The following is a 27,940-nucleotide window of genomic DNA, read 5'->3' as shown; positions in this document are numbered from 1 at the left end:
TTGTTAGTAAACTATGCAACAATATCCACCTTGAAGGTTACAAACCCAGAATTTACATAAATTGTTAGACACAAATTTATATACAAGAAAAATGCAAAATTGAAAGCGAACTAATGAATTTTAAATGTTTTTCAAGAAAAAGAACAATTCTGTCCAAAGCAATAATGAACCATTTAGGAAAACTATCTCGTAGTAAAGCAAAATCATCTCAAAAAAAAAAAAAAAAAAAAAAAAAAAAAGGAGAAAATCACAGAAATCTGATTAAAACAGTAAGGCAGAGGACATGGTAAAATTAGATATATTCATATATGCTGGTTAATTTGACAACCTAAATGAAAAGAATAGTTTTTAAAATAAATATAAAATACCAAAGTTTCCTCAAAATAAAGTGTATCTTAAGTAGAACAATAAGCATTAAAGGCAATACACTGTTCAAGTAAATATGGCCTGAGAAGGACTCCGTGTTTCTATATTTGAGTCCTTGTGGATGAACTAACCTAGCTTAAATAGTCAGACGACATTGAAAACCTAACTTAGGAGTATGTGCCTGTGACAATAACTAAGGTTTGGCCTACCCCAGCGACCGTACTTCAACAACTCATAGACAGCTAAGTGTTCAAACCGTGTTCAAATAAGGCAAATGGCAACCTGTAACCAATCCAGCTGTTTCTGCACCTCACTGTAGATTTCCGTACATCATTTCCCCTTTTTTGTCTATAAATCTTCTTCCCCCACGTGGCTGCGCGGGAGCTTCTGTGAATCTGCTGTGATTCTGGGGGCTGCTCCATTCACAAATCGTTCATTGCTCCATTAAACTCCTTTCAATTTAATTTGGCGGAAGTTTTCCTTTTATCAACACCCAAATGTTGGCAGTAATTTTGGTAAATATAAGAAAGAAACAAATAAGGAGAAGTGAGAGATAATACAAGGAAAAGGACTTATTTTAGGCGGAGAGGTCAAGGAAGTTCTCCTGCAGGAGATCAGCTGGTAACAAATGTATTGCAAACGAATTTTTATATTTTACTATATTGCATACTTTTCAAATTTATACAATGGACTGTAAGAAAATATGTATTCTTATTTTAAGGTCTAATTCTTTTGATAGCATAATCTCATTTTTCAAATACTTTTTCAGAATAAATATAAAATACCGACATTTCCTGAAAAATTGTGTCTTCAGTAGAACAATAACCATGAAAGAAAACACATCCAAATATTGGCAGTGATTTTAGTAAATGGTAAGAAAAAAATACGTAAGGAGTAGTGGGAGATAATGCAGGGGAAATGAATTTATTTTAGGTGGAGTAGCTTTGATTTACTAAAAAGAAAAATCAAGGTTTTAGAGGAACTCATTTGCAAATATTTAAAAAAAAATTTTCAGATAGGATTACTAATTTTGGGAAACAACACAAAATGTTTTAGCATTTTTTTTGCATAATGGCGTTTACTACTTTTAGATAGAAAATTTGGAATAAGACATAAAGGTTAATAATAGAAAAACAATTCTACAAATTTTATAGGAAAAACTGAAATATGTTAAATTCACTATTGTTGCATACTGGGAACATGAGTGCCTGTTTTTTTTTTTTTTTTTTTCACTCTTGTAGTTAGCTCCATACTACAGTAAGTATTACTTGTATAATCAGAGAAAATAGCAATACAAACTTTATTTTTAAAAAATAAAAATTTCCAATTAATAATGGAAATATCCACAAAATAAATAAAACATCTAAAAAGCTGTAATTCTTATAGCTACCCCAAATCTCTCCATTTCTCTCCAATTTACCTTTCTAAATCATAAGTGTATTTTTTCCTAAAAAGAAAAATTGGGCCGGGCGCGCTGGCTCATGCTTGCAATTCCAGCACTTTGGGAGGCCGAAGTAGGTGGATCACCTGAGGTCTGGAATTCAAGACCAGTCAGGCCAACATGGTGAAACCTCTTCTCTACTAAAAATATGAAACTTAGCCAGGAGTGGTGACTGGCTCCTGTAATCCTAGCTACTTAGGAGGCTGAGGCACGAGAATCACTTGAACCCGAGAAGCAGAGGTTGTAGTGAGCCGAGATGGCACCACTGCACTCTAGCCTCGGTGACAGAGTGAGACTCAGTCTCAAATAAATAAATAAATAAAGTTTTAGAGGAACTGATTTGCAAATATGAGAAGATATCAATCATATTTAACTTTATCTGAGCCTTATGTTACTGGAAAGGAGCAAAGGTAGAGAAAACTCTACCTTTTGTTTTGTGTTCCAAGAAATGTTGACTGCAAAGGAAAATCAACATTTGCATACTCTGAGATAAGACCCACATCTACCCTACCCCAGTTACTTAGGTAAAAGCCATTTCCTTCCCTGCTCAAGACTAGCTGATGACTTCATTGCTTACCTGCTTTTATCAAATCCTAGGTCTCCTTTTTTCTTTAACTCGTTCCACATTTATAATTGTTGTTCCTATTACCTATAAATAAAATCACCTCTTCAAATGTCCAGTGTGTTTTCTTTTATAGTTTTGGTGCCATGATTCGAATGATATTGTACCTCACCTTTGAATCCCTGTTACCTCCACCCAGATAACACCCATTGTGTTCTATCCATTCCTGACTGGCAATTCAGAGACCCAGTGGTGATTCCAGCTCCCGATCCTGCATCCCAGACTCTTGTCTCTTTTTAGCACTAGTCAGGATTTGATTTTGATTATTTTTGTGTGCCCACTTATTTCAGATGCCAATTTCTCTTAGATTTACACTCTGATCATTTCCTGCTCTCTGTAAATGAATGGATTTGGAGAACTCTCATCTCTATTGGGTGAATAATGACAAAGAATCTGGTTTGTTAGACACTTCTGTTTATCTATTTGGGCTCAAATGAATTAAAAAATGTTATGTCATCTAGGAAGTATATACTTGGACTGGTAAGTTTTGTATTTCTGTTTTTGTGTTTGACCCAGGATGAAATTTTACAATTGCAGCTATAAACTTTCTATCTGTGTCTCTCTGCATGTTTACATGTCTCTAAATAAAAAAAAAATTACCTCTCATTGTACATGTAATATTTTCCAGCCTCTAGATGGAATTACCAAGGTAGATTATAAAATCTCATAAAGGAGGTCTATTCTAGTTGGTTTAGATATAAATAAGTACTTACATACATTGAATATTCCTTTAAAAATTCCTAGGAAAAAAAAAAGAAAATTTAACTTCTAGTATTTTCAATGTACCAAAGGAAAATTAACATAGAACTTCACTTAGAAACATTTAAAAAATTCACATTTACAGAATTTAAGTACATGTTTGTCAAGCAAAATTAGTTTAATATTTTTGGTTTAGTAAAACCAGCTATGTTTTCTCTCATGTAATAATTTTAAATATTAAATATAACACATACATTTTTACCCTACATGGGCATGTTCTTTCTAAACTTATACAGGTTTGGTAACTGAAAAGCTAGCATTGATTTTGTTAAATATTTAAGATTATTAAAGTGTACAAATTTGTGTTTAATAAAATTCAGTAATTATTCTCACAAACTTTATTGCAATAATAATTCTATTTCATAACATGCCAACTTTAACATAATTTTCAAATCCAATAAGATAAGCAGATGATCCCTTTGTTTGTCTGCCCCTATGAAAACTCAGATTCCTCCTTCTTTGAGATGTTCCTCAATGAATGTTGTCCCTATTCCAATAGACTGAATAAAATAATCTCTTTAAATGTCCAATACATTTGATCTTACCTAGTATTAAAGTATTTACTTGAAATACGAACTTCTTATCAAAAATAAGTTCACTTTTCTTTCTTTCTAACTGGATGAGTTAATTCTTGTGTATTTTCTTTAAAACAACTTACATTTTTCTGTCCAAGTAAAGGCAAATATAGAATATCATGCTCTTTGCTCAAACGTTACCAAATCTTCTCTTGTGAAAAATCAGTTCCTACTAATAAATAATTTATTTGTCACTGGAAATAATCTCTAAATTAAATACTGGGTTAAGGTAGCCTTTTTCATCTAGTTTTTAAATTCAAGCTCTGAAGATGTATTTCTAATCATCTGAACAACTTGAGATTTATCATTTGGGCTCTGATACATATTTACTGCCTTCTACCCAAACAGCATCCACTGAATTTGCATCCAGAATTAATTATGTTCCTTTAGTGTATTTATCAGCAAAACTGATACTGAATGATATAAATTCTGCAGTTTGAAGTGGATCTGTTAGACTCTTGAGAAAGATAAGTTGTGAAGTTCCTTCACCAAGTCTATGGAGTAACATTTTTACTGTGTAACTTGTAAAGCTGAATAAGCTAGCTTTACTCTAAATCTTCGCTTGTGGAAGAGCAAAGGGAAATATGTAGGGTTGCTCCTCTCCAATTAGTTCTTACAATGAGGTAACACTATTGCCTATGCTGAGTACATGTAGGGCTGTTTGTTTGTTTGTTATAACAATGCAGTGGCAAGAGAACACACTATAGCTGAATTTTAAGAAACCACACAATATTATTTTAACTGTTAGCCACTTTTTAACTTTTATCATACAGTAAGCCTCTACACAAAATCTGTACTAGAAAAATGTTCTAATCCCCGGTTTCATTTTGAATTTTTTATTTTCTAAAGCTGCTGCTTTTGAAAATACCACTTTTTTTCTGTTTAAAAAGTTTACCTTTTCTGCTAAGTCAGCTTGAGGGCCATCTCAAATCATATTTCCTCCATTAAAATGACACTAATGAGTAAAAGTTATTTTTCCTTTTGATTACTTGTATCATTTGACTCAATAGAGGTTTTCATTATGTGTTCACATATATATTTATTTTCTACAGCATTGTGTGAATATTGGTAAATTTCCATTAAAATATAACTTTTCAGAGACAATTGCATTGAGTCTAGTCATAATCACATTTTTGTATAGGACAGTGAAAAAGATTCATTTTGTTCATTCTCCATAAAATCTTCATATATATTTGTTCCAAATGGGTTTTTAGGTCAATTTTTCCTTTTGGAAGTATAACAATAACAATTTGACAATGTTTTGTTCATATACATTTTCCCAATTACACTGATTGCATATTTTAATTTTTATATTTAACAGTATATAACAAAATAAATGAATAACACTACAGAACTTGTATGAAATTGGCAGTTATTTGTCTCACCACTTCCTTCCAAATATTCCCTTTCCTCAGTAACAACTACTTTCATTTACATTTGCTGATTCTTTTTATATTTTTTCATATATCTAAATAATCTGATATTTACCTCAATGCTTATACATAGTCACAGTTAAATGTTTCTATACATGACAATGCTAGGATTTAACAAGACCATATGACTTGACTAAAAATGGTATCAGTACTGTTTAGGGTTCTTAATGAAAAACTAACAGACACAGTGCAGAAGGAGACTGTCACATTCACCATTTTTTCTTTCTTACATGGTTGGAAAAGGATTTTTTTTTAAATACATTTTATACAGAAAAACATGTTTTATTTTGATGTCTTGCTCTGGAAGCTCTCATAGTCTACTGTCCACAAGCAATCCACACTCTCCTTTGTAGAATAGACCAAAATGAAGAGTCATCTTAGGTTTGAATCAGTTGCCTGGCCACAAGGTACAGCTGGGTTCTTGGGATGATTGTGAGTAATGCTTTGGGAAAATAAGAAGATGGAATAGAGAATATAAGCAAGGAAGAAGCTTGCAAAACCATTGCAGAATGACTCTCCTCTGGAGGTCCAAAGAGGAAAGTTAAGAATATTTTTTCCTATTCTCTAGCTTCTGAATGTGTTCATAAGCAGTTGGTGACAGAATATATTGTTCTTGTTAAAACCTATTTTTTTGTTTTTTAAATTCTTTTTACATGTTTTTATTTTAAAATAAATTTTTAAAAGATTTAGTAAAAATGAGATCTCACTATGTTGCCCGGGCTTGTCTCTAACTCTTGGTCTCAAGTGTTCCTCCCACCTTGGCCTCCCAAAATGCTGGGATGACAGGTGTGAGCCACTGTGTCCAGCAAGACCTGTTTTTCTGTCTTATTGCAAACACCATGAAGGTTATAACATTTGCATTCATACCTAAAGGGGTTGCATTTTATAATTCCCTAGTCCTCTTCCTTTATTCCCAGTTTGCTTTCACTTTAACCCACCCTGCCCCCTTATTGGTTTTTAACTATATTTGGCTTTCCTTAACTCACTTTGAAGCAGGTATCTTTCTGGATCTCAGTACCTTTACCACCCAGAGAAATAACACTTATGCAAATTTGAAGCCCCAGAAAGCTACTCTCTGACCATTGACAATTGGTAAACTTCTTGGCTGGACCAGTCCCTGCCTGGGATTGGAGGAATGGGTGGTGTGTAGGAATTTGGTTATCTTACCAGAACCACAACACAGATCTGGTCTTCTTGTCCCAAATTCAGTGACATTGTGATTATTTCCTTCTGCCTAATGAATACAAATCTTCATCTAAATAGAGCCTATGCAATAATTTATCTGAGACTACACTAGCAGCAGAAGAAATATTTGAGAGGAAATCACATCTAGAGATAGGATGAGTTGTATTTTTAGTCTCTTAGAGTATAATACTGAGTAAAGTCAGAGTTAGGGAAGTACTTAAATGATAAATGGAAGAGAGATTAATTAAAATGTTAGGTCACCAAAAATATTATTAAATTAGAAGGATAGATGCTAAGAATCTCAGACAAATACACTGTTCCATATAATTAAAATGTCTTGTTCTTCCTAACTAAAAATTTCAATCCATGCTTAAGAAGTTATCCAAAGAAGGCAAAAACTACTTGTCACTACCCCTTTGGTTTTCAATAAATTCGTGGAAACCTAAATATCAGTGGAACAAACAATTGTAAGTTATATATTTTGAAGGAGATTTTAAGCTCTAGGTAGACCCTAGTTGTCAAAGAGGACAGTGTGAATCACATCTTTGCTTATAAAAAAAGAAAAGTCAAGAAAAAAGGGATAGCATAACAAGCGCATGTACTTGACACATGATACAGGATGATTTAAATGTGTTGAGTTATTGAGTGAAAAGGAATACGATGTATATTATGCACAGCAGAAGACATACAAGAATATTCATAGCAGCACTAGTCACAATAGCACTAAATTAGAAAGAATATGAATAAAGTAGAGAGTGGGTAAATTAAACTGTAAAGGCTTACATAGTGAAATATATAGCATTTGAAACAAATGATCTATAGTGATATACAATGAGTTGTAACAATATAATTATTATTTTCAAGCTACCATACATAGCATGCTATATTATATACTTGAAACAACGAAAGTATGTATTTTTAGAATTTTTTATACATTCAATAAAACTACACAAATATGAAAAGTGAAGAAAGAATAAACACAGGATTCAAAATCATGTTTAACTTGACTAGGATGAGGTGCCTACTTTGAAAAAAGGAGAGGTAGAACCTATGGTTAGATGTAGGTTATTGTCAAGGCCTTATATTTTATACACAGAGGTGGGTTCATGAATTGTCATTAGATTATTTAAAATAATGAATTAACTAGCTAAATAAATAAAAGGGCCCTCTGCCTGGATCTGTGATGAATGTGTGATAAAGAAAGGATTAGGAGGAACTCAGTTCTCTGTGAAATCTAGTTGATAGAAGGTAGAGAGGGCTATAGTCAGAATGTTTCCCTCCAAAATTCATATGGTAAAGCATTAAATATGGTAATATGATGGTATTTGGAGCCTGCACCTTTGGGAGGTCATTAGGTTGAGATGAAGTTGTGAGGGTGGGTCTTCCTGGTGGGAATAGTTCTCTTATAAGAAGAGACCAGAGAGCTTGATCCCTCTCTGTCCACCATGTGAGAACACAGTGAGAAGGGGGCCACCTGCAAGTCTGGCAGAGAGCCCTCAAGAAGAACCAAATTGTCTAGGAACTTGATCTTGGATTCTAGCATCCAGAGCTTTGAGAAAAATTTCTGTTAAGTCACCCCATCTATTGTATTTTGCTATAGCAGTCCAAGCCGAAGGAGACATGAAGTATCCAGAGTATGACATTTCTTAGCTCCTCTCCTATGAATTGTCCTTAAGACAACTGGCTTCTTTTTGTCTAAAGTCATGAAGCACAAACACCAGTCTTCCAAGATGGTAGGTGAATAATTTGTGTCTTTTTTTCTACAAAGAGACCAGAAAAAAATAGCATTCCAGTAACTTAATGATGTATCCACGTATTGTGGAACAAAAGGTTCACAATTGTCTGGATTTTCATAGGACTTGAATCTGTAGAAGGATTACAGCAAAGTGTTCCTTCAGTATAACTATCCAATCATGTAGATTTAAAGTCAGGAATATTAAATTAGTAACTTCCTCATTTATATAATGAAAATCATTGATACTTCACTGATTACATGAATTTTAATCCACTAGGAATAGGTAACAATTGTCTAGAGTCACACTGTCCGAGATGGTAGTCATGAGCCGCACCTGGTTTTGGAGAACTGCTTTGAGTTAGGATGTGCAGTTTAAAATACAGACCTGATTGCAAACACTTAGTATGAACAAGAAAATGTATCTCATTAATAATTTTATTATCAAATACAGGTTGAATGAAAATATTTTAGGTATATTAGATTAAACAAAATGTATTATTACAATGATTTTTGCCTGTTTCTTTTTTTAATAATGTGGCTACTAGAAAATTTGAAAGTTCACTCAAAGCATACTATTTCTACTAAACATTGCTCATCAAAACAAATCAATAATCCTCTGTAACCATTGAGTCTTTTTTGACTGTTAACTTCCTAGTTCATTAAATGAGATAACAAGAGGTTTCTGCTTTCAAATGTTGAGTTACCAAAGCAACAAATACGTGAAAACTGAAAAATCATTTCTAGAGATCTGTTTCTAGGGACAGAGAGACCATGTGGAGATTGAAATTGCTTAATCTAGAGCAAATAAAGGGCCTTCAGGGAGAAAACTGGGTAAAAATTCTTTATCCTCTATGGTTTGGGGCACAGACAGTCTCTAACATTATTAATGTCTTGTGTGAATTAAAATGTAAAAAGATAAACTATGCCTATATAGAAACTAGAAAAACCTAAGTACGTTCTAATATGATGGCAGAGTAGATGACAGAGTATGACAGAGTAATAATATTAATAATAACACGAGTAACAAGCAAAATATTGTCTTTTATATTTTTATATGTATTATAAAATAATTTAATATAGTGTAAATACAAATTAAATACTTTATATTTTAAGTTGTTCGAAGTAGCTTGATGAATGAGCTGAGCACCTTAAGTAACAAAAATTAATGTCTTTTCAGGAAAGAATTTCAAAAGATCAGTTTTTAAGTCTAAGATATCCATCAGAAGTCCTGAGTGGAACAATCTAATTTAGAATATTCTTAAGTTTCAACCTGAAACCATTGCACACTCACACATAATCACACACAGATAAAACAACAAATATAATTCTAGATGAGACAGAGGTCCTCCAGTAGGAAAAGTTGAGTAAAAAACTAAAATCCTCAGAGCATTAGCACTTCACATAATCCCTCTCTACTCAAGCTCTCAGTGGGGTTCTTTTGCTTTACAGGTTAATATAAAATCCCAATCTGGCATTCATCATCTGCCACTTAAGCTACTTCTTCAATACTTACTTTTCCCCATATATTACAAGAATCCCGTCCCGTCAAACTAGACCGTCACCATGCTCACTAGCTTGACCTCCCTTCACCTGTCCCTCCACCCCATGCCTAACTCACCCAGAACAAGATTGTGCCTATCGTAGATAATCCTCAAATTGCTGCCCAAACGCACTACCCTTCCTGAAGTTTAAGGAATTCCTCTATTATACTCTTACTGTTTTCCTCCTGTGTTAATCCACATAAATTAATTTGGCCATGAACATTTCAAATTTTTAATTGTAATTACTTTTGTGTTCCATTGCAAATATAAACTACAGTCTTTATCAAATATAACTGCATTTTGAGAGTAGAAGTTGTGCAATAAATATTTGTTGAATTAAATATATTATGCGGTTTAGTAGCAAACAATGCAATTCCAAGTTTAGCATAAGCCTATGTCTGTGCCTTATTTATTGAAGGAATTACGGTTTTGGAGGCAGCTTCACACTTAAATACATACTCATCTAGCTTATTTATCAGTCATGAAATGATGACAGTCATCAAAAATTATTTACTTCAGAAATGGCAACTTTTACACTAGAAACAACTCTTAACTTCTTTTGTAATTATTGAACTGCCATTTTAAAAATAACTCATGCAGAAAATTATTTGAATACACTTACTTTCACTTCAGATATGGTACTCTACCTTTCACCTAATCCTTCCAAAATGGAAGAAGTTATATCTTAGTTATATTTCATACACTTTACAAACATTAGAGAGAAAAGAAAAGCTTTTGCCCATTGTCTTCCTTTCATTTCTTTACAAAGTTTCAGAAGTTCTCTTCACCAATCAATTCTCTAATTCTAATTCTCTGTCTTGTGTATTTCTTCAAAGGGTTAGGTAATAGTAAACCTTACTCTCCTCAAGGATTTTATGCAATTTCAAACTGCTTTAACTTGCATGTCAGGAGATATTTATGGCCCTTAGAGAAACTTGATCAAAATACAGTGCTTGTGTATAGATTCTCAAGACTCCCTTCTAATAAAAGAGATCCTCTCACATCAAAGCTTCCCCACTTTCTTTGAAGAAAACAGAATTATCAGAAGAGTTATACTCTTCAGTTTATTAATTACTATTTGCTCAATTGCATGTACCAAGATCACAGGCAATCATCAGCAGGACCTAAGCCTTCAACAAATTCAACTTGTCAGAGGCTTTATTTCTTCCAGGATTTTTCTTTCTAGCAATTTTCACTGTCTCTTCTATTAAAATTTTCTTTTTCTTTTTCTCCCCAAAATAAGTTTTACATCTAGTGTTAAATAATATTGCATTCCGTGCTTGCTTGCTGCTTCAGGTCTAAGTAACCACATTTCATATGAACCGTATAATGGTAAAAGTCAGATTGGTTGTTTGCTTTTTGATGTGAAATGGTTATTGCACATGACTGAGGTGCCACAAATTATTGTGCCTCTGATCATGTCACACATAATAAAACAAGTAACACTCAGTATAGAACGCAGATTGACTCACAAAGTTTATAAAGGGTTGTCTCTTTATGTGACACTTACTGCTATTGTAGAAAAAGAAGAGTTGGGAATTATTTGCATCCCCCCAAAAAAAACTGACAATTACAAAAAATTAACCATTTAAGATATAACACACAAACACACACACTCATACACACACACACACACACTTACATATGTATACCTATATCTAGGTTTATATTAACAACTATTTACTGTTTTTAAAAATAATTTTTTAAAAAACCTAAATACTTATGGAAGATACATTGTGGATTATATATGAGCCTATTTCCAATATAATAATGAGAATAATGTATTAGTGGTATAGAATAAAATTATAGAGAAATAATATAAATATATAAGAAAGTCTTAATATTTAGTTGACACACAAAAATAAAAATGTTGAAACAGTGAGAAAATGAATAGACACACTTACTTTTATTGCCTAATCCAAATGTGGCTTTTTATAGTACTGAAGAATGCATATTTTCTTTCTCTTTTCTGTTTTTAAGGAGAAAACAGGTACAACTTTCAAAATAACAGAGTCGTTTTTGTAAAGCCTAAGAAGATATCTTGGCATATTTTGAGTAATTTTCAATTTCTAAAAAAAATGGCCAATTATGAATAGACTGACATGTCTGTGGCACAACAGTTCAATAAAACAGAGAAATTTATGTTTAATGCTGCCATGTTTTCTTTTTGTTTAATCACTTCCTATTCGCTCCATTGATGGGGAAAGGATTCCCTCCTCAGAGTTATGGGAATGGTTGAACACAGAATACCCATCACTGGGCAGATGAGATAGCAATTTATTAGTCTCTTACACTCACAGCCTGAGAATGAGGAACCTGCTTGACACCCAGGGCCTCATGATGGTTGTCTTTGAGAACAGAGCTAACAACCAGGAGCTGCGGAGTCAAGCTTATAGTATAAAGGGGGTGAAGTGCCCCCTGGTTCCTTCAGGAGGATGTGATTGGCCTGTTTGAGTAATTTCTCACAGGCTGTCAGGGAACTAAAATCCACTACTCAAGAAGAAGAAGAAGGAACTGTGCCTGGTCCCCTTGATAAACAGGGTTGTTTGGTGAGGGGACCTTATCTGAGGGAGCAGAGTGAGGAAAAAGATGTTAGGCCAGGTGAGGCGCTTCCAATTTCACCACATATCAAGGTAGCATATAGCATTGGACTTTAATTTCAGGCTTTACATTACATTCTTTGTGTCATATAATTGTTTTAGCAAATGCTAAAATCAAAATCAGAGACAGTAGGTGATAAACTGTTGTAACTAAATTGATATTTGCAAAAACCTCCATGGAATAAGAATAGCAACATAAAATAGAAAAACCAAAGCAAAAGCAACAACTGTGTGGTGGAAGCTGTTGATATGAGGTCCAATCAAACAGATTTTGGTGTTTCCTCCATTACTTTGGGTTACAACCTATATTATGTAAGTTCTTCAGAAAAAAAGAACCAAGAGAAGAGAAAGAGAGTGAGCATGAGAGTGTAGGGGAGAGAGAGGTATAATGAGGAATTGGTTCATGTGGTTATGGGAGGTTGAAAAGTCCTGGGATTTGTTGTCTGCAAGCCAATGATCGAGGAAAGCCAGTGATGTAATTCAGTGTGAGTTTGAAGGCCTGAGAACCAGGGTAGGTGATGATGTAAATCCCTGTTTGAGGACAGGTAACATGAGATGAGATGTTGCAGCTCAAGCAGTAAGGAAGCGGGGAAGGGTGTAAGCTCCTCCTCTTCCTTTTGTTTTATTCAGACTCCTAATGGATTGCACGATGCCTGCCCACACTAGGAGCCAGGGACAATCTACTTTACTGAACCCACTAATTCAGATGCTGATCTCATCTGAAATGTTACAGAATTCGCTCGGTGCTGCTTTGTCTGCCGGAAATCTCTGTGGCCACCCTGACCTTTGCCTGCAGCCTTGCTCGGCCCACTGGGCTCACTCCACCCACTCAGCCTGGCAGGCTGCACTTGGCTCACACCCTGCCCCAGATCCCACACGTGCACAGGGACTCTGCACTCAGCCCACAGCTGGACTGGACATGCCACGGCAGGTTTTCACGTTGGGCACCAGAGTCTAGATGAGGGTGGATGTGATGGCACCTAAAAACTCAGAAATTCCAGCAACTGCAGAGTCCCAAGGGGTGTTACAGCTCTCGCCGGGGGAATGCTGAGATCTGAGCTCTCACGAAATGTTGCAGCTCTTGAAATTCAGCCAACCAGCCAGGAGGGAATGGCGTCAAACTGCTTCACTTCTTCATGCCTGCAGCTAGGAGAATGGGGGCGTGTTACAGTTCTCCCTGCTGCATGCAGCTCAGCAGACAGGTGCATGTCATAGCTCTCCCCGTTGCCCTCAGCTTGGTGGACAGGGGCGTGTGGTATCCAACGGTCTTTTTGCTCTTGGAGTTCAACAAGCAGGAGCAGGTGTTATAGCTCTTTTTGCACCCACCATTCTGCTGGCCCAGATTCTTGTGACGCAACCGAGAAGAATGAGGTGCGCGGACACCAGAGAGTAAGCAGGGGAGAGAAGAATTTTATTGAGCCACAGAAAAGCTCTCAACACGAAAGGGAACCCAAAGTGGATAGTCCTCTGTGTGAGAAGGGGCCCCAAATCATACCTGTCTGTGAGACTGCGTCTAGGGTTTTTATGGGCTCAGAATGAGAGCGTGCATGCTGATTGGTCCATGGGAGGGCCTGGAAAAACACCGTTCAATTGGCTAAAAGGCATCAAGGCCGTTCTCACTCTGGTCATGGACTCCACCTGGAACTGGCAGCTTGGTTTTCAGGTTTCCGGCTGTCTTTGGCTTAAGGTCAGTTATACGGTTTGGCTGTGCCCTCACCCAAATCTCATCTTAAATTGTAGCTCCTGTAATTCCCAAGTGTTGTGGGAGGGAACCAGTGGGAGAAAATTGAATTATGGGGACAGTTTCCCCCATACTGTTCTTGTAGTAGGGAATAAGTCTCATGAGATCTGACGGTTTTATAGGAGGTTCTCCATTTTGTTTGACTCTCGTTCTCTCTTGCCTGCCACCATGTAAGACATGCCTTTTGCCTTCCACCATGATTGTGAGGCCTCCCCAGCTATGTAGAACTGTCAGTCCATTAAACCTTTTTCCTTTTTAAATTACCCAGTGCCAGGTATGTCTTTATTGGTAGTGTGAAAATGGTCTAATAAAGTAAACTGGTACCGGGAATGGGGTGCTGCTGTCAAGATACCCAAAAATGTGAAAGCAACTTTGGAACTGGGTAACAGGTTGGAACAGTTTGGAGGGCTCAGAAGAAGATAGGAAAATGTGGGAAAGTTTGGAACTTCCTAGAGACTTTTTGAATGACTTTGAGTAAAATGCTGATAATGAATTCCAATGAAATCCTGGCTGAGGTGATCTCAGACGGAACTGAGGAACTTGTTGGAAACTGGAGTAAAGATCACTTGTTATGTTTAAGCAAAGAGACTGTGGTGGCGTTTTGACCCTCCCCAAGAGATCTGTGGAACTTTGAACTTGAGGGTGATGATTTAAGGTATCTGGCAGAAGGAATTTACAAGCAGCAAAGCATTCAAGGGGTGACTTGGGTGGTGTTAAAAGCATTCCATTTTAAAAGGGAAACCAAGCATAAAGTTTGGAAAATTTGTAGCCTGATGATGCAGTAGAAAAGAAAATCCAATTTTCTGGGGAGAAATTCAAGCCATCTGCAGAAATTTGCATAAGTAACAAATGTTATTCACCAAGACAGTGGTGAAAATGTCTCCAGGTCATGCCAGAGACCTTGGTAGCAGCTCATCCAGTCACAGGCCTGGAGGCCTAGAAGGAAAATATGGTTTTGTGGGCTGGGCGCAGGGCCCCCATGCTGTGTGCAGCCTAGAGACTTGGGGCCCTGCACCCCAGCCACTCTAACCATGGCTGAAAGGGGCCAAGGTACAACTTGGGCTATGACTTCAGAGGGTGAAAGCCCCAAGACTTGGCAGCTTCCACGTGGTGTTGACCCTGCGGGTGCACAGAAGTCAACAATTGATGTTTGGGAACCTCGGCCTAGATTTCAGAGGATGTGTGGAAATGCCTGGATGTTCAGGTAGAAGTTTGCTGCAGGGACAGGGCCCTCATGAAGAACCTCTGCTAGGGCAATGAGGAAGGAAAGTGTGGGGTCAAAGCCTCAACAAAGAGTCCTCACTAGGATACTGCCTGGTGGGAATGTGAGAAGAAGAACACCATCCTCCAGACCCCAGAATGGTAGATCCACCCACAGCTTGCACTGTGCACCTGGAACATCCACAGACACTGAACACCAGCCTGTGAAAGCAGCCAGGAGGGAGACTGTACCCTGCAAAGCCACAGGGGCAGAGCTGCCCAAGACCATGGGAACTCACCTCTTACATCAATGTGGCCTGGATGTGAGATATGGAGTCAAAAAGGATCATTTTGGAGCTTTAAGATTTGACTGCCCTGCTGGATTTAGGACTTGTGTGGGGACTTTAGCCCCTTCAGTTTTGCCAATTTCTCCCATTCATAATGAGTATATTTATCCAATGCTTGTACCCCTGTTGTGTCTAGGAAGTAACTAGCTTGCTTTTGATTTTATAGGCTCATAGGCAGAAAGAACTTGCTTTGTCTCAGATGAGATTTGGACTATGGACTTTTGAGTTAATGTTGAAATGAGTTAAGACTTTGGGGGACTGTTGGGAAGGCATGATTGGTTTTAAAATGTGAAGACATGAGATTTGGGAGGGGCCAGAGGCAGAATGATATGATTTGGCTGTGCCCCCACCCAAATCTCATCTTGAATTGTAGTTTCCGTAATTCCCATGTCTTGTGGGAGGAACCTGTTGGGAGATCATTGAATTATGGGGGCTGTTCCCCCCATACTGTTTTCATAGTAGTGAATAAGTCTTATGAGATCTGGTGTTTTATAAGCAGTTTCCCCTTTCACTTGGATCTCATTCTTCTTCCTTGCCTGCTGCCATGTAAGACATACCTTTTGCCTTCTGCCATGATTGTGAGGCCTCTCCAGCCATGTAGAACTGTGATTGCATTAAACCTCTTTCCTTTATAAATTACCCAGTCTCAGGTATGTCTTTGTCAGCAGTGTGAAAACTGACTAATACAGTTGAGTTTTACAGGGGACCCATCCTGTCTGCTTAGGAATTTGTCTGTTTCCTGTCACTATCAGAAACACCCTCATCAACAGACCCAGAAATAGTTTTTAATAGAGTTGCCTCATGCAAGTTGATGCATTGAATTAAGCATCATGCAATAAAACTGCAAACTTACTTTCTAGATGCCCTTGGGTATATATAAGGCTTATTAGAGTCCTTCTGAGAAATGTATCTTGTTTTATGAAACTAAAAGAAAAAGAGTTAGCAAGATTTACCTGACCAGAGGTATACCCCTTTTGTATTGGACCCACAATTATACTTTTTTCTTACTTGAGAAGGAAAAATACTGCCTTAGGAGTTGAAGCAGAGTTAGAAGGCCATTTAGTCCAATATTTTGTCCGTGTATTGATTCCCTCATACTGATTCACCAAAGTAATCACAGCCTCATCCAGGGAAAGGAAATGCTCTTTTCATAGGGTACCCATATCTTTTGTATATTCAATATAGGTTGCAAACTTTGTTTCTTCCAAATTGAATCAAATTTGTCTCCAAAATATATTATAAATTATCTTATTTTTTTTCTCCAGTAGTGGCTTTTCTCATGTATTTAACACTCAGAATGGATCATTTTTAATATCCCTGACGTTATATGACACAACTATTTTTAGTAGCAATCAGGATGTGAAAAAATAGCCAGAGAAGAAACATAGCCAGTGAAAAGCTTCTTTTCTTGAACTTCATATGTGGAATTACATATACATTAAAATACTACAGTATCAAGAAGGAAAAGGGGTATTTGACTAGTACTTTTATAGCTATATGAATGCATGCTTTTTATTTATTTATTTATTTTTGACATGAGGTCTCCCTCTGTAACGCAGGCTGGAGTGCACTTGTGTAATCATAGCTCACTGTAGCTTTGACCTCCTGGACTCAACTGATCCTCCCACCTAAGCCTCCTAAGTAGTCAGGAGTACATGTGTGTGCCACCATGCCCAGCTAATTTTTTTCTTTTTTGGAGAAACAGAGTCTTACAAATGTTGCCCAGGCTGTTCTCCAACTTCTAGGTTCAAGTGATTTTCCTCCCTTGGCCTTCCAAAGCCCTGAGATTACAGGTGTGAGCCACTGCACCTAACCTGATTTTATGCTTTAAGGAAGAAAAACTTATATCTATATATTAGTCTGTTTCATTAATGAATAAAAACTACATGGCTACTGTTTTGGGGTTTTGACATTTGCAAATCTTTCATTATCTCTGTCAAAATTGGTGTTCTTCACATCCATAAATTCAATAGAAAATGTATATAGATATGCCAACCTATCACTCACAGGGATAAAAGAACACACTTCATTAATTTCAATTTTGAGAAGTTCTTTTGCAAGAAGCCTCAAATACACAAATACTTAGGAAATGTGTGAAACACAAGGATGAGTTTGGCAGAGATTTATAAAAATCCAATGTCATGTTAAATTCCAGAAATCAAAATGCTGTTCAAGCTTTTGTTCCTTTACATTTTTTCTAGCAGCTTTCAAATGTCCAAAATGTTTAAAGGCAAATAAAAACTTCAGATTGTCATATAGAATGACAGATCTGAAGTAACTCAATTTTTGTTTCTTAGTTTTACAATTACTGTGCTATCATTACTCATGTAAAATTACTGTCACAGGGATTAGGGACACAAACCGTACCAGATGTAAATATCCAATGATTTTGAACACTTAAGAAATTATTTTCAAAATGATCATATATACTTGAGACTACATTTTTCAGGACAATGATATGGCTGGAAATTTCATAAATAATTTTGAGTAGTATTCAATGTTGTTTATTCAATGTTGTTTAAAGTATACTGTCTTAAAATATATACATATACATACATATATATATATATATATATATATATATATATATATATATATATGTTTCAGCAGGAACAAGAACTGTTTAGAATTTAGACTAACAGAGATTTCTCTTCAGGGAAGAGTATTTTCTTATTGACATTATTTAGAATAGCCAGCATACAATGATAATAAAAGTTAGGACCAACGTTTTGTCAGTTTTATTATCATTTTTAAATCCTCCACTAACTATGCTCCCCCTTATTGCTTGCAGCCAAAGTCGGTGCTCCCCACCTCTCTCTTTGAATATCTATGTCAACAAGTTGCTTTTGGGCAGGCTAAAGATTCTCTTTGGCTTAAGTATTCTCTTTTTAAATTATTCATCATATTATAATATCCTGAACCTTCACTGTTCTGGTCCCATAAATCCTCTGTCTTTCTAGTGGACACTCAGTAATTCAGATTAGTAATAATTTGGGCTGATGGTAAATTCCTTTTTGTATAATAAACTGAAAGTTACAAAATATTAAGTATATTCTTCAAGCATGGAATATTAAATCTATATAATTCCACAAATCTCTCAATATTATCTGTGTTATTACTAACATAAGCAGTAGTAGTACAGATATTTTATGAACTAAAACCATCTCACATTACTCCTAATCAATAATAATCACAAGGAAATAAAAGAAATCCATATACTGTTGTAACTGAAATTTGACAAACCCGTTCTCAGGTTTATTATGCCTCATTTCTCTGTACTATTTCTCATATAAACTGAGTTAATCAGTATTTTAGATATTTTCTCCTTTTCTGCCTAATTGTGTGTTCACTTAATTGCAGTTTTCCTTTTGACATCAATAAGATAAAATATGATAGCTATAAGAAAATATTAGACGTTAATGTCCAATGGAATATAGGCTAATACCATGGCTTTATCTGTAAAATTACGTTTAAATGAACTACTTTTTAAAACAATCCTAAAATTGAGCTTAAAATTTTAGGAAAAAACATTCTAGAATATAGATGTGCAAGCATCTGTAGCTGCACAAAGTCTTAAAGACAATCTAGTCAAACTTCTTAAATTTAGAGAAAAATTAAGATGCATAATTGTTCAATGGTTTTGGAGCGATAGAGACTTGGATTTGATTGAGTCTTGAGTTCCACCATTTTCTGAATGTGTGACTAGACAAGGAGCTTAGTTTCTTGAGCTTTTAATTCCTCATCTGCAAATACTTGGAAAATAACAATACCTATCTCTTGCAGTTCTCATGAAGATTTAATAAGAACGCATACAAAGCATTTTTCCATGATGCTTGGAATAGTTTATTTTTTAATAAAACAGGAGAATATTTAATCCAGCCCAAAAAGCACACCTGGAAATGAGGGGAACCATAGGAAAATTATCTATCTATAACAGACTGAAGGATGTTATTGTCTTCATGCTTATACCTAGAATCCCAAGGCTTGATCCTTGGAAGAAATTATCTGTCCTTTAGCTATTCTCACTACTCAGAAATAAATTGCATACATCTGGAAAAGACTTCTGTCCTGCTAAAGCTAAAAGGGAGCTAGAAATGAGCATCAGTCTGTAATAAATTGATCAAAGAACAGCTGGGTGATAGCAGAGGGTCATTCCAGGCAAGTGGGCTCCTGATTCTCTGGTGTAGTCAGAATCCATACAAACTGGACTGGCCCAGGGAACCCACCACTCAGGCTATGTTCAGTTGCAGCTTCAGTATTCTTATCTACCATCATCTGCCAAGAATGGATATTTTTTATTGAAAAGAAGCATAGCACAGTGACTGGCTGAGTGGAAGACTGATTGCACACTGATTCTACAGCCAGAATGCCCAGGTTTGAATCCTGGCACCACAGGTTAGTCTCTTCTGTTTCAGTTTGCTCATTTGTAAAATAGAATAATAATAGTACTTTATAGGCTTATTGTGAGGAATAAATAAATGAGTTAATATTTGAATTGTACTTAAGCATTGTTTAAATGCTTTTTATATATATTTATATTTCTATATATATACACACACACACGTATACACACACATCTTTATATGTACACATCTGATTGCCACTACTACTATGACTCTCTTAAATATGACCTTCTTAAAAAATATCTGATTTCATGAATAAGGGAAGCACCATTTTTTTTCCTGTTTAAAACTAAAAGTAAAATCACTAACAAGTATTTTCCTGGGTGTAGACTTTAATCCTGAGGTCCCTTATAGCATTGTAGATGAGTGTTGTTAACAAGGTCTGCACAGGTCTGATTCTGAGGAAGGGAGAAGTCTTTCTTTTAGACTCTTCTGAAGAAAATACTTATGGTAACTGAAACATACTGAATTATTTTTCTCTCTCTTTTATAATCATATAGAAATTCAGAAGCTGGCTACAAGAGTCCCTAGAAAATAGGAAGAGTTTACTTTGTTCTTAAAATGTCCATCATCTTCTTAAATGTGTAATTGTTGTATAGTCGAGGAAAAACTCTGGTCCTAGGCATATTGTAGTAAAGACAATTAAAGGATGTCTTTAAGGAGCTGGAACACAGTTCTCAACAAATATCAATGGGGTGATTTGTCTTGAGAGGATATTTGGTAAGGTCTGAAAACATTTTTGGTTGTCATCACTTGGCAAGTACTCCTGGCATCTAGCAGGTAGAGGCCAGGGATGCTTCTAAACAATGCATGGGACAAACCCTGCCTCCCAACTCCCGCCCACACACATCAAAGACTCTATGATCCAAAATGTCAGTGCTGCTGAGGGTGAGAACCCCTGTTGTAGGACAGCCTGATTTTTTTTACTGCCCTTAATTACTGCCCTTAATTTCAGGAAAATTCCTGTTCTGTAGAGCCTTAATACACATATAAGTATGTTTGTTTAAGTTGTCGTGTCAACCTTTCTAATACCAGTCATTATGGTTGAGGAGACATTTCCTAGGACACTGAAAATAGCCTGTTGATAAAAATAACCTGACTTCAGTATGGTCATTTTTTATAAGAGTCTAAATGCCAGGAAATGTTCTTTTTACTGGTTAAAAAACCTTGAGTTAAACTATGTATAAATCGGGGAAAAAAAGATAAAACTGTGTATTGAATTTCTTATTTTGAACCAGACATTTGATTAACATCGAAAGTCATTTTTCCAGCTTGCACCTATTGTCCACTCTGTTTTTACCCTGCAAATTATTTATTCTTTAAAGCTTATGCGTTATTGAAAATTGCATCTTACTCCTATGCCCAGTCATCTTATATTGGAAAGATAAAGAACATGCAAGAGAATTGTTTTTTTACAATCTTTTAAAATGCTAATTTAGGACCTTAGAATTATAAAGAATAAAAGAGTAGTTTTAAATAGCTATTTGTTCTCCTTAACACAAAATATTATTATCTTTAAAATAAAACCAATAGGTAAAATGCTATTGTTTCAAACAGCATCATTTATTGATCAAAATGAACAAATAATGTACAATTTAATTGTATAATTTACATTAAAAATATATATGTTATAACTAGAAAAAACATGGTTTTTCACTAAAGAATTACAAAGCAGAAATAAAAATTAAAATTAAAAAATCATTATTGAAATATTTTGAGATAAGCAGAATTTACAAATATATTTCAATTATTTCACTTCTTATTTTCAATAACAAGGGTTACTCTACAGAAAAGGATAAACATGGAAAGTAAAATTGGATTAAGTATGCAATATAATTTGGTTTCCATGCTCTAGTAAAAACTTATGCTCTAGAAACAACAAAGTTATTATATCACATACTAAATTTACAGGGAATTCAACAAAGAAAATATGATTTTTTTCCAAATACTATAACCTACGGATCAAAATACTATAATTTTACATTATCAGGCGGCATGTTTTTCCTCAGAGCAGTCTAAGTTCTGTACATTTCTATACTTTATGAAAAAGTTTTCACATTTATGAAATACAGAAATCAGGTAGTGGCTAGATTATTCTGATATATTTGATTAAATCAGATGAGACATGTCGGCAGAACTGTCAAAATTTGTTTGGTGTGTTAAAAGTCTTCAATATTGGTACACATGAATAAGTACTGACAGTTGAAAGCAATGTCATGACTAGCAGCAACCACTGCCGGGAGAATTATCTGCTGTTGTCACATTTGCGTTTTTTGTTCTATAAATTTACTGTGATAACTGGTTTTCTACAAAGTCAACTTTAAGTAAGAAAAATCAAAATACCACAGTCTATTGTAGAACTGTATTTCAGCATTTGAATTTGTATCTTTGTATATGTTCTACCACTTACATTCAGTGAATTCACGATCATATGAAAATGTAGCCTTTTATGTGAGCTATTATCAACTGATGGATCACTGATTAATATTAATCATAGGTATGTTCTAAACAACATGTGTACACATGCGTAAACATACGCACACACACGTGCAGTAATTTTCACGACACCTGGGGGAACTTGGGGGTACAGAGTATCAACATAGTTTTATCTGTCAGTAACCATTAACCATATAGAACTGCTTCTATTCCATGATGACTATATGAAACCATTTCAATTGTGTGCATGTGTGTACAAAAACCTATCCTTACATGTGTATTTTGTATCTACATGTGTATCTAATTTTGTCTCTGATGTGTCTTACACTTGCCTCCTAAAAAGCATTAAGATGGAAGGGAAGAAAACTGGGCTGAGATTTAGGAGATACAGTATGTAGTCTTTCCTCTACTCTCCAAAGTCTTGAAAATAATCTAGATAAACTCTAAGGTCACTGTCATTTCCCACATTGTATAGCTTTATGGACAATTTCAACAAAACACAAATGCTCCCGCTGAATTATTCTGAATTCTAAAATATTTATTACACAAAACTCCAAATATGTTTTCAGTTTAATCTATATTCAGTTAAATTTATAGATTCAACTGAATATATATTTAAATTTATAGATTTAACTGAATATAGATTAAATCTTTAAATTTATAAATTCTGAAGCATATTCGGCAATTACTATTTTTTACACAAAATATAAAGTGATATCTCAGTATCATAAATATAACTTCATTTAAAAATTATATATAATTTTATCAAATCATGAATTTTGTCATGTTTTCCTACTTTTTCTGTTTTGTTATAGTCTTTTTATCTCCTTTTTAAAACTAATTTTTTCCTATATAAACTGGGCACTTCATTTACTTTTGATTTACAATTTTCTTATAGTGGTCGACTTATAAGTGTCTCTACATAGAGAGTTTCTGTGAGAATTCTGCTAATGCTGAGGAAATTTAATTCAGTTATACTAAGGAATGAAAGAAGCATTGCCAAGAGAGTTTGGAGTCTAATTGGGCCTAGCTGTGAGCCAGACAATGGTCAAAACCCATTTATTTCCCGACTTTATCAGCATCATAGGGGCATTTCAAATCCTGACAAATCAAGATTAGCACAGAACCATTTTCCAATACCACCACAAGAGTGTATATTTAACTTTCTCAAACACACCATACACCAGTGCAGATTTTTCAGTGAGCTGTTTACTAAAATGTCCTTCTATAATTTGCATGAATAAGGCTAGAATTAGCCATAATAAATCTGGATAGAACTTTTCCAAAAGTCAAAGCACTTATTTTGTGTTTGTAATATTTTTAGACCTTAGTTTTTAGTTTTATACATCGTTAGGGGCCTTCTAGCCTGGAGTACACTTCAAGAAGCGTTATACTTCTATGCAACAGCTCCTCTCTGGCTGTAAAGAGGAGCCCAGGGAGGTTTCCAAAATGTACTAAGGCAGTAGATTATCATTCAGGAGATATTAAATAGTATTAATAATAATAAAAAATAGGATCGATGGGAAAGCCTGTACAAATATAATAAGACAACATGCCCAAGGGGGACAAGATGCCTTATAACTTCCATAAGAAGATTGCAGTACACAGTTAAAGAAAATTAGTGTTTTATCTGTGATAATAAAACTTGAAGCATAATTGAATTTAAAATTCAATTAAATATAGTTTAAGATAATTCTTTTTTTTTTTTTTCTGTTTGTCCCTGATGTACTGCCATACTAATGGGCTAAATGGTATCATTATATCTTGGAAGAATCAGTGGTATTGCTCAGTACCTAACAAATAAGACGAAGAGTAAGGGACTATTTCTGCATATATGAGAATGTGAAGTTTTGCTTCACTTTAAAATGTTACTATTTGAGCAATTATCTGAATATTTCAGATCTATATAATTTTTTGACTGAAATATCAAATAACTGAAACAAAGCTAGAATGATCTCAATTGTTTCCTTTCATTTATTTTTTTCCCTCAGTACAGATCAGCACAGGCGACAGCACAGAAGGAATGTTCTCTTGTGATTAGAATAGAATTATTCACTCCTAACAACCTGCAGAATTTAAAAATCACAAAAAAATATAGTACGTATGTAAAGCAGATCTAGTAAATGTGAGTCAAATATAACTTATCAAAGTTGGGAATGACGGTTAAATATAAGTTGTTTAGCACATAAGCCATTTTGTTAACAGTAAATTAGGGGAAATGAGCATAATTTCCTCTATCAAAACATTGAATTGAACCATAAAAACATGAAGAAATGTCTTAAATCCCCTTTTGGAATGTGCAAACTAACTATCAAATGAAGAGGGATACAGTGCAATGAGAGAGATGTGAGGAAAAACTGATATTTGGAAAAATTTTTGATTATATGTAAACATACGAAGGATGCAGGAGAGAGGCCAGCAAGAAATGAGTTAAGTGAAAACTGAAATAGTGCGATAGTGCATGTCAGCAGAGTTAAACCACGTTATCTGTTTGCAAAGTTTAAAACAATGAAGTTCTCCACATCCTGTATAGGCAAACTCAATATATCTTCTAAGCCTTTGGCATTCATTAACAGTCAAAAATAATCTTTCTTTCCTTTGTTCTTTCTTTGCAATTTGTCTGTAATTCTATTTGAATTTTTATCACAGCCTCTTTCAGATTATATGTTTTTGTTTTCCAAACCATATTGCAAGATGCCAGAAGGTAGGATCCTTTTTACTCTTCCACAGTAACAGTTGGTTGAACAGGATTAACTGACTTGATGAGAATATAAGCGTGATCTGGTTTGGACAACTGTCACTCCATTTCCTTCCAGAGTTGATTAAACTGATCTGGCAGCCTAATCTGGGATCTTGTTGCTTCTGCAAAACCCTTTGTTTTGCATGCTTCGATGAACAGGCAAACTTTCCAGAGAGACAGACAGTATATATTTTTAAAAGGTTTATTTTGTTCAAATGATAATGATGTCATAGCTTGTAATTAATTTCAGTGTGAGCTATACAGGATGTATATCCTGCAATATACCAAGAATATGTGTATGACATGAAGACGTGGTAAGGCCCAAAACAATGCCAATATAGGCTTAATTTCTTGTGCATCTGTCTAGTCATTTTATGTGTACATTTTATATTAGATACTTAAATATATGCAAGCTATATCTAATATTTACACACAAATACAATTTCTAATTAGTGAATTTTACACATATGATGAAAAATGCTATATTATTATGCATCATCTAGAGGAATAATTAAGACAGTATGATGGATTCAGGATATGGATTTCCAATCTGGTGCCAATAAATTGTAGTGATTTAAAATGAGCTGTAAATATTGTGAACTGAGTTATTAGAGGTTTTTGAAATCCTGAATACAAAAGCCATGTCCTAGGCCTGTTTCAGACAAAATGACATTTTAAAAATATCTATTATATTTAGTATCTATCCCATTTGATATCTGTATTGTTTAGATGGTTTTAATAGCCATTTTCAAATCACACACTTGTTAAAAAATAATTGAAAAGGCATAATTCCTCAACTTTCTCCGCTTCAGGTTGTAGGTTTTCTTATTTTTCCAAGTACTAGTGAACTGATAATAGTTCAGATTCCTAAGAAAAAGTATCTGATAGGCCAAGGTAAACATTATGTCCTTGTTGGGGAAGATTTTGAAATACCAGACAGTTTTAGATATCCTTCCATCTTGTAGGTTACCTGTCGTGGGGTCATGGGCCCACTGTGAACCTATGACTACATGTGGTTTTGGGAGTGGATTATGAGGTACAGAGCAGCGCCATGCCTGCAGCTTTACTCAACTAGTAATGGAAATGGAGGAGTTTCCCAGAGAACAGTAAGGATATGGCAGAAACCAAAATTGATCTGTCCAATAAATACATTTTCTTTGTGGCCAACTATAAACATGCCAAACTGGAAAATCATCTGTAAACCTGTGAAACATATGAAAATCTGAAGGCTAAGTACCTAATGGAATTTAAGGAGAAAATAATACATCCCCATTAAAAAAGCTATTCTTCTTAATTGGCAATATTTCCTAGGGAGTTTCTTTTTATCCTTTCCAACAAAGCATAAGTAAAGCAATTGACACCTGGAATGTTTGGCAAATGCATTAGCTGTGGCACACAGAGAGATGAATAATTGGCAGACGAGTGCTTAAGTCTGGCATATCACCAAACCAGGAGAAGACTTGATGCCTGAGATACAACTGTTTTTCTTTTACCTAAATTGAGCTTTGTATTTAACTGTGTTTAAATAAGACAAGCAAAGTTACAATATAAGGAAGCTGTGGTGTTGTGGAACTCAGCATTAACAGAAGTCTTCTCCAAGAAACAATTGTATTACATTATTGAGAAATATTGTCTTCAATTGAAAAAGGAGTGCCCTGGTTTCAGTGGGAAAGTTGAGACATGACTACTTAAAGAGAAATTAAACAAGCAGTAGGATGGCATCCTCTCCTTGAAGCAGCCAAGATGTAGCAGAAGAAAGACACAACCATTCAAGGTTTATGTAGTGATATATAAAGTATACAAATATCTTAAATACAACTATATAAATACCTTAAACAATTCCAGGGAATCAGAAGCTGGAGCGACATTGAGCTATTGAATTAAAGGCCACAGCGCACATCTACAATTCTACATCAGTGGTCAAGTCAATGCTCCTGATATCCCTGATACCACCATGACCACAACTGCACTTCATCCCCATGACGCTGGTGACATCACCAGCCACATGGGCCAGGCTGCCACAGAGTCCTGTCATCTCCATGATCTGTCACAGATGGCCTTTGTCTCACTTTCACCTGCCAACCTTGACACAAGTGTGAGTAATTCGTAACCAGAACTCCATCCCTAAGGGCATTTGGGAGATGTACTTGCTAGAAGAGGTATAGCATGGAGATGAGAAAATACTTGCACTTGCTACAAGAGGCATGGCATGGTTATGGGAAAATAGTGCTCCATTAACCACAGCACAATTTCTTTCCTCTAATACTTTAATCACCCATTTTTACCTTGACAGTTTTCTTCCACATCTTATTTTTTCTTTCACTTATTATCCTTCCCTATTAATTATCTATAATAATCTGTGATCCCCTCTCTTCTATTAGAGGCAATGCAGGCCAAAAATTTAGCCAGGTAGCATGCTCTTTAAGTCAATGTGGCAGGAAGTTATCAATACCCATACAGAACTATCCACCACCACCATAGCTAAAATCAGAGGTGATATTCAGAATAAACAAAAGCATCTGTCATAGTCCACTCTTTGCATCAATCAAATCCATTTATGCTGTAAATTAACTTTTTCTTATTGCTGCATGTTTATAGTAATATCAGTCTATAATCTTTATGAGTTACATAATACATGAAGGTTTTTGTAACAAACTTTAGTTCCTGCAACTACAATTATTTATATGGGCCATAATTGATATTTATAATTTCCTATCTCTAATATTCATTCTAGATAATGCTTTCCTCAGAACTTATGGAGATCCAGGTTGCATTCCTGTGCATGACCCAGACTTTCATCCCAATAAAGTCTGAGC

The 27,940-nt window shown here is 35.2% G+C and overlaps 1 long non-coding RNA gene across 1 annotated transcript in view; it reads left to right on the top strand.

Moving 5' to 3' along the window:
• The first annotated feature begins 13,875 nt into the window (after positions 1-13,875).
• Positions 13,876-27,940, top strand: part of LOC135970814 (uncharacterized) — a 125,472-nt gene continuing 111,407 nt past the window's right edge. The window contains exon 1 of the long non-coding RNA XR_010586663.2: positions 13,876-13,944. This is a non-coding gene — a long non-coding RNA (uncharacterized lncRNA). The remainder of the gene's footprint in view (positions 13,945-27,940) is intronic.

This window comes from Macaca fascicularis, chromosome 5, assembly GCF_037993035.2.
Source record: "Macaca fascicularis isolate 582-1 chromosome 5, T2T-MFA8v1.1".
Taxonomy (NCBI): Eukaryota; Metazoa; Chordata; class Mammalia; order Primates; family Cercopithecidae; genus Macaca; species Macaca fascicularis.
The sequence above is the reverse complement of the archived record's forward strand: the minus strand, read 5'-3'. Positions and strand labels throughout refer to the sequence as shown.